Source organism: Hetaerina americana, unplaced genomic scaffold (genome assembly GCF_022747635.1).
Source record: "Hetaerina americana unplaced genomic scaffold, ioHetAmer1.1.p SCAF_2, whole genome shotgun sequence".
NCBI lineage: Eukaryota > Metazoa > Arthropoda > Insecta > Odonata > Calopterygidae > Hetaerina > Hetaerina americana.
In genome coordinates this window covers 18,466,656-18,479,868 of record NW_027286763.1, presented here as the reverse complement: position 1 = coordinate 18,479,868, position 13,213 = coordinate 18,466,656, and the positions used below count along the sequence as shown (strand labels likewise).

The following is a 13,213-nucleotide window of genomic DNA, read 5'->3' as shown; positions in this document are numbered from 1 at the left end:
CGGGAAGAAAGCTCGCCTCGGCGTGGCGTGGTAATGAGGTCCACTCCATTCCCCGCGGAACTCAGCTGGAGCCCCAGTGAAGGTGTTTCCTCCTCCGGTACCCTGTCGAGGATCCACGAACGGTGTCCGTACGCTGTGCTCGCATCACAACATCTTGGTGACTTCTGAGACTTCCTTGTATCTGCAGAGGCGAAGTGGTTTGAAGAAGGCCGAGCGCGTGGTTCGAGAGAAACACTGTTTTCGGATTCCTCCATTCGCCTTACTTCAACGGGCGAGTGTTCAGTGAGTGGACTTTCAGGAAATAATTTGCCTCCTCCCGGCTTTTGTGGGCGCTTTCGGGGCCCAATAATTCGAATCCCCCGTAGTTTGCCCTTAACTTCCGCTTAGGTTGTGTGGAAAACGGGACTGATGCCTGGGGCATACGATCCTTTCTCGCCGGAAGCGAAGTGGGTGTACACCTTCGGCCTCTCTGCTCGGCGGCCTGCCCCTCTATTCTCCAAGGCGCCAAGGCAAAAGGGAGATGAGGGAAGTGGCAGTTGAGGCAGATTTGCACACCCAGATGAAAGGAGAGGGCCACCACCTAGGGTGTGAAATTTGCCGGATAAGCTCCCAACCCCCATCTCCGGGAGAATGGAAGCCTGTTGGAGCTTGGAATTAAACTCACGCGCGGATGAGTCGTGATTAGGAAATACGAGTAAACTTTCCACGTGTGGCGTGTGCCGGTGTTGCCCCATTCTCTTGTCTCCCATTGAATCCCCTTCCCGGTGGTGTCGAGCGGGTGACATAAGCCGTGGTGGCCTGTAGTGCGCCTCCTGGTCAAAAGAGGCGACGGAGACCCGGTTTACTTTAACCTTTCAAGGCGAGCAGAAGTAAAAAAGAGAAGAGTATACTACTCTGGGTGGCCAGTGTGACCGTCCTCTTGTCGGAAGGAGGGCCTCTTTCGACGACATCCGAGGAGGGAAAGAGAGACAGGTGAGTCCCTGATTGAAGTAGGATATTATTTCTCGGGAAAATGCATTAACTTACTTTGAGAGTTGAAAAAGGGCTTGCGGTGTAGTCGGACGTTTGATAATGAGCTAGAATGCTGCTCTTACTATTATATATAAATGTATTGTTAATGAAGCATATGAAACCAGTTGAATAAAATGGTTGTAACATTACACTGCAACGATTTTAGTGTAAAAATCATCCTCCTTGGCCGGGATTCAAACCCGGATCCCTCGGCCAGACATCGAAGGATCCGGGTTTGAATCCTCGTCAAGACAAATGACTCTTAGACTATGGAATTGTTGCATTGTAATATTTTAACCATTTTATTATTTCGATGTCCGGCCGAGTAATTCGGGTTCGAATCCCGGCCAAAGAGAATGATTTTTACAGTCTGAAACTATTCCTTTGTAATGTACATTTCGAGGATGACTTCTTTTAAAGTTACCAACGCGTCATCTCTAGAAGTTTCTTGGAGGTTGTATTATTGTTAAGATATTTCTAAAAGCGCCAAATTTTAATATTTTATTGCCTTGTTACATTCCTTTCGCTAATGAAATCGTATCTCAAAGTTTTCGATGGGAAGTTCGCGATGAGGCCACAGTCATAATACGTGTATTTTTAATTGTACATACAATTATTTCAATTTGTGAATCCAACAATTTCAATTATTTTAACGTATGCAAAAATCATAAAAATGTATTACACTCATTAGATGCGTGTTGAAGGCTGCTAAATGTACTTATTATTGGAGCCATTTCTATCGGATAAGTATCGGCTTCTATCCTGACTTGTATTTCAAAGATATTAATCGAGATACCTACTCGAATTTCGTCGGTACACTGAATTTAATTTGAACTTCTGGCTTTATAGCTTTACTCGTATATTCTCAGTCCCTTTGAATTTCAAAATACGTACCTTCCCCTAGAATGAATGGCACCCGTCATAGCCCATGAGTTAGGAACGAGGGTGTGAAACTTTGCCAGAAGAGTTTTTAACAAAATTTTATCCTTCTCGAAAACCATGAATTCCCCACCGAACGCCTTCTTTGTTATCTCTGTCAGGTTCACATTGTAATCAAATCTTGTTTATTAATAATACAATGAAACTTTCATATTTTAATTTTTGTCGTATACTCGAATACTCATTTTATAATGCCTTAGGTCAATTTTCTTTATGAAGAATAGAATGATTACTGCAGCATTAGTCGGAGTCCATGCGTCACTCCGGGGCATTTACTCAATAACAGTCCATTTATCGTCGCAAATATATTCTTTCTGGATGAAAATCGTATACATTTAGCATTTTAACCGTGACATGAGTAAAAGCATGAAGAGTTTATTGAGCTCCCAAAGATGATGTTAAACCAATGCTGATTTACTTAATAATGAATTATGCCATGGGCCTGAATTGAACATATAACTACTAGACTGATTAGTTAATTATGCGTTATTGAAGTTAGTAAATACTCAATACAGATATATTTAGATTTTCACTGACATTTCCCTGGTACTATGCCTATCAGTAATTTCAAACTGCCTCAGTCATGCCAAGAAGTGGTAAATGCTTTTCGTCTCGTGAACTGCGGAATCAGAAGCTCAGGTGTGTCTCAACGATTGTAAAAAACGGATGTCTCCAAAAGCATTCGTTATCATGGAAGCTTTAAGCAAGAGAGGATTTGCTAGCATAAATTACCGATGCGTTTGTGCGGGAACAGGACGATAAGCGTTCAGTCAGTCGCAGGGCGATAGTTAATTTTCAAACGCATGCTGCATGTTGTGTGATCAAAGGATCTGGATTTGAAATATATTCTCAACCATTCAAATTTTAAAAAAATGTTCTTCTCCTCTCTGAGATGCGCAGGATTCCACGATAGTTAATGCATCCTTATTTAAATAATAATTATCAAACAATATGGTTTTGTAACCACATGGATTATGACCATTCATTTCTAAAATTGAAAAAAAATATTTGTAATAAAAGCCAAAATATTTAAGAGCGCGTACCTTTCCTAGGAACCCAGTTCCCACTAACATCGTTCTCTTGATATCGTACTCAAAATTCCACGACGGTTGAGCAGTTACATTTAATGTGTATACTTTAGTTATGAAAATTCATTAAATAGCGGATAGGAGCAGTGATGATTTGTCGATCGCAGATTTTACAGGCGCATGTAGTGAGAAATGCCAAATATTAATACAGTTACTGCAAGAGGACAACTACATAATTCGTTAATGTTTGCCACTGCTCAATCCAATTATTGTAGATTAATTTAAGTTTTATTGCTGCTTGATTTTCATCCATAGTCTTGAAAACCATCATGTCCAAGAACTTTGTTGACATAATAAGGAACTTGAAAAGTAAAAACATGTTTGCATTAGTTTGTTTATTCAGCATATTTCTTGTAGGGTATCTATCCGTGTCGCCTTTTCAGATTCCATCCTTGTTCAGTTTTCGAAGTCCGATCCCTTTAAGAGCCAAAGGAACTCAAGTTTTCCAACTATTGAATTCTGCTTTAAGCCGAACGACAATACGGACTGCGCTCGTGGTGCCCGCTGAATGCATCATTCAGTCCTCGCTGGTGATTACAACGAAACGTACTCTCGAGTCACGAGTTAGGATTCCCTCTGGTTAAAATGTTCGTGTTTGCCTCCGCTGCAAATCGGGGGGTCGTTTCGCACGTCCAGTGGTTGCCATTTTTGACCCTGCACCGCCTGATGAGCGTCGATTGGTTTTTTTTGGGCAATCTCGGGCGGAGAGCCCGGAGTCCGGGGAAACAACGTAGTTGAAACCTGAAGATGAACACCTAATATCAAAGTGGAGAAATTTAGAGATCAGAAAAGCTGTCAGCATGAAATTCTTGCTATGCGAATCAGGTGATTCTGGTCTTCACCAAGTAGGTCTAGTTTAGGGACAATGTTGAGGAATTCATTGCGCAGGAACATGACGGAAAATATTACTGGAACGAATAATTGAAGAAATGTCAAAATATCATGATAAAACTTAGTTGGAAACCACGGAATTATTAATAACAAAATCAGATTAAATAATTTAAAATTTAGCATTATTGCAGATTCCTTGTCTGATTGCGATGGACTAGGTGAATGGTATTGAGATATTGAGTCAAAGTAATAAAAAGGCAAATGGATGGTACACGTAGACTGCACTTTTAAAAGGTATTATATTTCTATCTACCTGATCGTAGCCAAAATAAGGGCGAAATAAAGCATTAATAAATTCCATTTTAGAGGAGCCGCTGAAAATAACTCTTTTAACGTAAGTATTTAGGGTAGTCGCTCTTGTTACGACATATTTCAAACCACTTCATTCCCCTTCTATTCTTTTCAATGACTTATTTCATTATCTGGGCCATCCGCTTGCATCGCTTTATTTCTGTTCCAACTTTGGTTGTTCCAGTAAAGTATGCATATGGCTCGAGGGGTTTATACTCAGATGTTGGTTCATTGTGGCTAATGCTGAGGATTTCCCAAGCCCAAGTTCCTCTGAATACTGAAAACGTAGGGGTAATTCGTACGATACAAAAAATGATTTGCGATAAACCCCGTAGTTAAATGATCAATTGAAAGTCTGTCGTGCCCCCGTAGTGTTCATATTGATTATGAGTCATTGTTCTCTCCCATCCAAAATAAATGGCAGAAAATGTTTGCATGATTGAAACATTGACCGTTGTGATCTCTTCAAAATATTTATTTGCATTAATATAGATTGATAACAAGAAGATTTTTATCTACTTTCAATATTTTAAAACAAAAATTTCAGCAATTCGAAAGTTATTTGACGCATAATGTAGATGTTCGACCGCTGAGACATTCCTTAACTCGTGTAATTTATGGAAAAAGATGTGATTTCCAAGGAAATGATTTGAATTGCGTATTTAAAACATACTATGAAGATATATCTACACTAATCATATTTTTTTAACACCATTTCATTTTTATCTAATACGTATTTTATTTTAGAAGATTAGAAAACATGTTATTCATAGCATTAACAACTCCAAATATCCTGTCACAAATTTATTCCTTTTAACATCTGTTAAAGAAAATTCATTTTATTTGTTTTCTAGAATGCTAACCTGAAACTACTTCCGAATATATAATTAGTGGAAATGTACGTACAACTTGATATCAACTCTCTATTTTCTTCTGGATTCTCTTGATATTTCATTACGATTTTTTTGTCTCCATACGAGAAAATTTGATACGCTTAAATGACGTTTATTGAACGGTTAATACGGTGCGTTTTCCGACAGCTATTACCCCGACGTAGTTATTTTCAACAAAATAAAAGAATGAATCATTCTTACGAGTGTGTACCAATGATTTGATTTAGCCAATGGCTCGCTGATGAGTGGCTTATTTTATCGATGAAATTCATATCATTGTGGTTTTCTCTAGAAAATTATTGAAGCAGAATCTTATTCTTTTGGTAATACTTGTAGGTACAACCTCTAAGTACATTTTTAGTCAAGTTGTATTGATAAATATCAGTAAAACATGACAAAGGGACGTTTTGTTAACTTATTTTATTAGGCTTTCCTTAAAAGTTGTGCCGACGAGTATCGTGTTGGTAAATTTATAATGATAGAGAGAGTCCGTAAATCATTTTTTCAAGTACTTAATTTGAATGAAATTGCTTCTGATGCCCCAATAAATTATGACAATATTACTAGTCCTATTCGTAAAAAGCAATAAGGGAGCTAGAAGTCTATGAAACGGAATCTCAGCCGACTTAATAACTTAGAGGAACCTGAAATACAACCAGCAAACAAGTAGGTATGTAAATTAGAGATGGCTACGAGTATCTTAAGTTATTATTTCAATATTTAATCATGCATTCGTTGTTGCTTATGTGGTTCTTAATAGCAGGGGCCTATAGTTGTATACGCATGTATACTGCTTTTGAGTTTTAGTATGAATTTAACCATTCATTTTATAGTTTAAGTCTTCCAAGTGACGATCACCGAACTACCAGTCGTAAATTGAAAAATGAGAGATGAATTATTGTGGTGTTGTTTATTTTGGGTACGACGTATAAAAGCTTGGCTTAGTAGTTTATGCTGAGGGAATGTGGAGCGCATGCCCTCGTTGGAGAACCTTTTGCGTGATCACGCAGAGGAATTGTAGCGTGTTGGTCACGTGAATTCAAACTTTGATAATTTTTATGTCATCTCGTTTCACGAAGCTACTAGGTGAACCTATGTCGATCATTATTTCTTACACCAGTCACAGCTCATTTCTGGAAAACACGAAATATTCTTATTCATCACAACTTGTTGGCGTTGAACATTAAATACTCAGATAGAAGCTATTTCGTTGTCACTGAGAGAGAGAGAGAGAGAGAGAGCAGCGGAAACTATTCGTATACTTGGTGATGCACATGGAAACTGAAATTTGGCAATATTATGAGCAATGTGAACTGTACCAAAAAATTATGTAAGCCGAATAAATTGATGCACCTACAAATGAATGTGGCATAGACATTTTGTTAACTTTTTCGAAGTGAAAATAAATTTACATTGTCCCTCCATCTTCATTATGTATCCACAGACGTCATTCTGCCTTCACTCTCCATCTGTATTCTTCCTTATCATAGGATTAAAACGAATTTAAAAATAAAACGCTCGCCTCTCTTCTGCCTCGGTTAATTCATATATTTACTTTCTGAAAGAATTGATCCTTTTCTGTATCCTCAAACTCCTTTACCACCCAAGCCTTATCTCCCAGTTAAGTAATTAGAAACTTCTATGTCACCATTTATTATTATTTTGTTATCAATATTTTCTTTTAAGTTTGTATGTTTAGATCTCTCATTTTATTTTTATGTGCATTCTATATGTTCCAATAAAGGTGGGAATAATTTAGTAAGTGGAACATTTTTTAAAATGAAAAATATGTTTAACATTGGAGGTTTGATGGCTTTTTCAAGGATGAGAGCGTCAAGTTTGAACCCAGAAATGTGTGCCCTCACAAGGGTAGATTGCGGAGTGAAGGTTAACTGTGGACATTAGGAAATCCATCGAAGTTATTCTGATAGAAAATGGCCAGGGCCTTCATGGAACGTTGGCGGCAAACAGCCGCTTACCAATGAAAATAAGTGCTGGTGTAGACATTTTCTAAGGGCAATGTGATGAGATATGGATTAATGTTTTGATTAATTACGGATAATTGTTACCTAGTTAAATTGTCTTTAACATTTGAACGCCGTTATAATATTCTGCAGCAACCAAAGAAATTCGTTCGGCCCCGTGAGTACTGCCTTATACTCTTTAGCTTAGTGCCTAAATGTTTTTTAATATTAATGAAAATTCTAAGAAGGAACATCTAAAATCGTTGCGAATGGCATATATTTCTCCAGGATTGCAACCCCTTCTTTGAGGCAAATTCAGTATGTGCGTATAAATCCGAAAGAAATATTTTAAGGAAAACGACTCCTGGCACACGAGGCTGCATGGTCGCTCGCTTTGAGACCTTTCTCGAGAAAATGTTTACAGATATATATTTTTATTATTTTTTATATATTTCCCTATAATGTAAATATTTTCCTTTTATTCGATGAAAGTTCGTAGATTGCTTCATCATGATTGTTACAACCGTTTCAATATCCAATCTTCTTTTTGTCTTTTAACTCCATTTTGGGGTAAGATGTTAAGACAACATTCAATTAAGGTGTAAAGGTTTTTAGAGTTTTAGCTCAGCGCCGTATAGAAATCTGAAATTGATTCTTTGAATTCCTACTCATTATTAATGCAACGGTTTACAAGAATATTATTTCTTTGCTCTGAAATTAAACTATACTTTATAGCATTCATGTACCACGAAGGACTTAAATGTTTCTTGCTCATCTCGCACATTTCAACAATCTTCTTCTCATATCTCATTTACGTGATTTTTCCATTTTAATCTCGTCGTCTAATGAAATTGGGTGTTAAAATTTTCGGTTGATAGATTCCTTTTGTGTTGATTATTAAAGATCCAACAACATAGAGCTAATCCCATATCGTGTTTTTTCAATCTCTAATTATATATTGTGTGAATTTCAATTTAACTAATTTTCTATAGCCAACAATATTGATCAGCTAGTACGTAAGCCAATTTGACGTTAATTTATTTTTCGGGCACAATTTATTTTTAAAGAGTGCGAATAATTTCGTTCCTTATTGTATTTTTAGTACGTCATTGCTTCAAGAAACAGCTAATATTACAAAAGGTATGTGGCTAACACTGTCCATTTTTATAATAGACGAAATGATAACAACTAGCATCGGCAAATAGTATTAAAGTCAATGACTTTGCACTAGATGAATATGTAATATTTCATTCATTATCTCATTTTTTCCTTTCTCAAGTTTTTTTACTGTTATGAAAAATGAGGGCAATTGATGTTGCTATTTTTCTCTTCTTCCATATACGTATCGTTAGTTCTTGTTTATGTATAAATTACCACTGAACTATGCACACATTTTTTCTCGCTGTGTCAATTGTTTTAACCTTAGTCTGTAATGATTGTAGTTTGTGAAATTTTCCATTGACAATGCTTACTGCTTATTTGTTATCCAAAATGGGTCTTGATAATTGTATATTTCTCCCTTTCTCTTGTTGTCCATATTTTTTTAACTCTTTCATGCATTATTTCACACTTTTGGTCATCTCTGTACTCGCACATTCACCTTCGCCACCTTTATAAGTTTTCCCCATCCCTATTTAATTGCCTGCTTCAAACCAAACGACATTTATAAAAAAAACTTGATCACTAAACTACCCCCTATTCCTCATTTGCCTCACTATTCAACATTTAGCATTTACAGGGTGAAAAACCGTACGAGAGGAATCATATGGTGCTACTTTTAAAAACGCTTATGGGTAATCGCATTGCTCTCCCATTTGACCTGCGCCGTTACTCGACGTTAAAGGTTTCACATTCGCTTGAGAAATACTGATGCAGCCAAATTAGACGAAAATATGCGCATATTCCTCATATGGAAACAAAATGAATTCTCTTCCCATGCTTTACCGACGAAAATTACTTTTTATCGCGAGGCATTTCGATTCATTCGCTCAATCCCTCGGATATGAAACTCAAGGAAGGAGCGAGCACTGGGCAAAAGGATGCTGCCTGCTCCCTTTTCTCCCCGAGGCCAAGGCGAAATGCTCTCCGCTGGTATATTTTTCCAATCTTCGCGTTCTTCTCGCGTTCCTAGCTCTCTCTCTCTCCCTCCCTCCCTCCCTCCCGCCTCCCCCTCCCCGGCGCCTCCCCTCCCCTTCACTCCCATCCGAGTCAATAAAATATGTAACGTTTGAGTAAAAAACAAGGGAGAAGGCACTCTTCACTCCCTTCTCTCCGCAACCGAGACCGATTTCACAAAATCCCGCAAAAACCTTGGATGCTCCCGCGCGTTTGAGGAAACTATCTTTTCATAAATATATCCCTTTAAAAGGGAGGGCTTCCTTAACCCACTCTTTCATCCTTTTACACTCAGACCTTCCCCACTCATCCATTAGAATAAGCGTCCGCCCGGGTTAACCCTCCCATTGAAAGACGTAGAGGGGTTTGGGACGGTATGAGGGTGGAGAGGGGGTAGTACAGGGGAAGGATAAAAGTTTTGGGAAAGGAGGCGGTGGGGAGACTAAAAAAATTAATATTTCTATCAAAAATAATAATTTAAGAGGTAGAGTAGGGTTTGTTACATTTTCGAATTAACCATGTTATAGCTACGATATTTAATTATAACATGGCTAGCACTCTCCCGCAAAAATTAGTGACACCGAGATATCAGATATTTTAATGTTTCTTGCTTGCATGATATCCTTTAGGGCGGATTTAGTAGTCGTGGATACTCACATTTATCTTCTGTTCCACTAATTTAATGCTGATTGAAATGGGCACAACCTTCAAGGAAAATGTTTTAATGGTTAAATAGCACCACGACCAACTACCTCTCGCAGACTTTCAAATTCAACCAATCACCATGTTAAAGTTATAATTACTATAAAATGTCATTGACAGCAGCTATCATTTATTCGATTCAACTACTGATTTAGTTACCTTCTCATCTATTCACTTAATTTCTCGATCACTTCATTATTAAATTTCCAGTATTATACTTCTTGCATGAGAAAAACACAAAATCAATATTAGATTCTTAGTCGAACAATTCTGCTAATGCAAAAGGTCGAGGTGTCACCTTTTGCATCTTGTTTAGGTGTGTAGAACCTTTACAGAAGCAAGCACATAATTTCATCTTGGTTAGACCTCAATTCGAGTATTCGTTTGAGACCCGTCTTGGCACACATCGATTCGGGAATGGAGCAAGGTCAAGTGCCTCCGTCGATGTCGACGGGGTAATGACCTCGCCCGCCTTAATCATGGGGTTAAGAGTTCGAGTCTCGCCTGCGTACATTACCCTTCTCTTAGGGTCTTCGTTTCTCCACATTTTTGTTTACACCTGTTGCCATGTGTAGGCCATTATTAGGCTTTTGGTAGATATTTCATAAAGCATTTAACTTTTTTAAATAAGATAAGATGTGTTGTTTAATATTTCGTTTATATAGAAATAGTTCTTTTTCGAACTTATAGCGTTGAAAGAGAGCTGCTTGGAATCTGCGTATTTATTTCTACAAGAAATGTTGCCTAATATATAAAAAAAGGCTATGAAAAACATAAAGCAAGAAGAAATGCTACCTAACTTAAAACGGCAGCCCTTGGAGATTCTACGGCTTAAATATAGAGTATATTATGGCATTGTTAGTTTATTAGGCTACTTATGTATTTTTTATTTAATGATTGCATAGCTCTCGAAGGTGATTACGTTGATGAATAAAAACGAATTTTGCGAAACAAATTTTGTTTCTTAATTAGTCCCGGGATTTATTGAAAGATAGGTTATATATATATATATACACGAGGGTCATCCGGAAAGTAGTACCCGTTCGTGCCGCATGAAGTGTTGACGACGCGAGTAGCCGCTGGACGAGGTCAGATAGCTTCAGTGGCTTGTCTGCCTTCTCTGAGCCAAGTTGCGTGACGCTAGCATTGCCTGTGTTGTTTCTGTGATTGTTTACAATGTTTAAAAAAATTGAGAACGCCGCCAGTTGTGAAGTGAGGGCAGTGATTAAATTCCTCAATGCAAGAAACGTTCGCCCACGTGATATTCATCGCCAGTTAAAGGAGGTGTATGGAGACAATGTAATGGACGAGTCGTCTGTTCGGCGGTGGTGTCGCAACTTCAACATGGGGAGGGGGAACACACACAACGATGAGCGTTCGGGGAGACCGTCTGTCATTACAGACCAACTGGTGAGCTCAGTTGACGAATTCGTGAGGAACGATCGGCGCGTCACAATTGATGACATCTGTGAGCATTTTCCCAATGTTTCTCGAACAATTGTTCATGAAATTGTTAAACACCATCTGCATTATGCAAAAATTTGTGCAAGATGGGTCCCTCGCGTATCTCAATGAGCTGGCGGCGAAGGACTATGCAGCAGGAATACAGAAACTTGTCACACGTTATGACAAATGCCTTAATTTGCTTGGAGATTATGTTGAGAAGTAGTTTAAAGTATCCTCTTTCAAATAAAATTTTTTATGTTTGTTAATATTTACTTTTGTGTCTTTATTTCACGAACGGGTACTACTTTCCGGATGACCCTCGTGTGTGTATATATATATATATATATATATATATATCTATTCATTCACATGGAAATAGATATAAGGAAAAGGGATAGGAACACATATATTCGTACTTGTAAAGGACGAACACGGGAGAAGTGGGGAAGGCGTAATCGAGCAGATCACAAGCGCAAAAATATTTCCTTGACTGATATGATGACGTCAAAACTATGTATGTGAGTATCCTTTCTTTGTATTTTTATGTTTTAAAAATCTATATCAGTGTTTTTACATATATATGAATATACTACCTTGATCAAAATTTTCCCGGAATTTATTCAGAAAATTAAAAATACAAGTTTATTCATCTAAATCTATATTGTCCCCTTCAAAGTAATCCCCATCGACTGCAACACACTTATGCCAGCGCTTGATCCAATCCTCGAAACATTTTTTATATTCGGTTTTCGGTATGTCCATCAGTGCTTCCTGTGATTTTTCCATTACTTCCTCTCGGCTGCTAAAACGCGTTCCCCGTAATGGTTTTTTAACTCGATTGAACAGAAAGAAGTCACAGGGAGCCAAATCAGGTGAATTCGGTGGCTGTTGGATGGTATTTGTTGCATTTTTCGTCAAAAAATTATGAATAATGATAGCACTGTGCGACGGTGCGTTATCATGGTGCAAAATCCACGAGTTTTCTGCCCACATTTCTGGTCTCTTTCGGCGAATTGCTTCACGCAAACGTCTCATAACGCCCAAATAATACTCTTTGTTTACTGTCTGGCCTTCTGGCAAAAATTCATGATGCACTACACCGTTGTAATCCATGAAAACCGTCAGCATTGCCTTCTTTTTTGACTGAAAACGACGTGGTTTTTTTAGTCTCGGCTCATTTGGTGAACGCCATTCACTTGCCTGATGTCTGGATTGCGTGTCGTACTCATAAACCCACGTCTCGTCTCCAGTAATGATCCTTTTGATGAATGTGGGATCGGATTCAGCCTCGCAAATCATGTCTTTTGCGACGTCAACACGGTCTCTTTTTTGCATGAAATTGAGGTCTTTTGGCACCAACTTTGCTGCTACACGACGGAAACCCAAATCATTAACCACAATGTCTTGGGCGGATCCATAGGCAATGTTCAAGTCCTCCGCTATTTCTCTGATGGTTAATTTGCGGTTATTGACCAACATTTCTTTTACTTTATCAATTTTTTCACCGACTTTCGATGTCGATGGTCTGCCACTGCGTTCATCATCTTCGATTGACTCACGACCACTTCTGAACCGCTCGTGCCACTGGTAAACGACCGTTTTTTTTAGAGAATCGTTGCCGAAACACTTTTCCAACATTTCCAACGTCCGTGCGCCACTAAATCCGTTTTTTACGCAAAATTTAATACAAGTTCGTTGTTGCAAATTTAAATCCATTTCTGAAATTGTAAAAAATCGCCAACACACACAGAGATAGATGTACTCTTGGCTACGTAACTTTTGCAAATGTCAAGTTATGACACTAAGATTTAAAGGGAATATCAACAACAGATGTACCAATTTAACAAAAAAAAACAGAACTCAAATCGGAACG

General features: G+C 38.1%; 1 protein-coding gene across 1 annotated transcript in view; it reads left to right on the top strand.

Moving 5' to 3' along the window:
* Nucleotides 1-200: 200 nt before the first annotated feature.
* LOC139687589 (tyrosine-protein kinase Dnt-like) overlaps nucleotides 201-13,213 on the top strand; it is a 772,241-nt gene continuing 759,228 nt past the window's right edge. The window contains exon 1 of the mRNA XM_071584808.1: nucleotides 201-972. The gene's annotated coding sequence lies outside the window, so the exon portion shown is untranslated. The remainder of the gene's footprint in view (nucleotides 973-13,213) is intronic.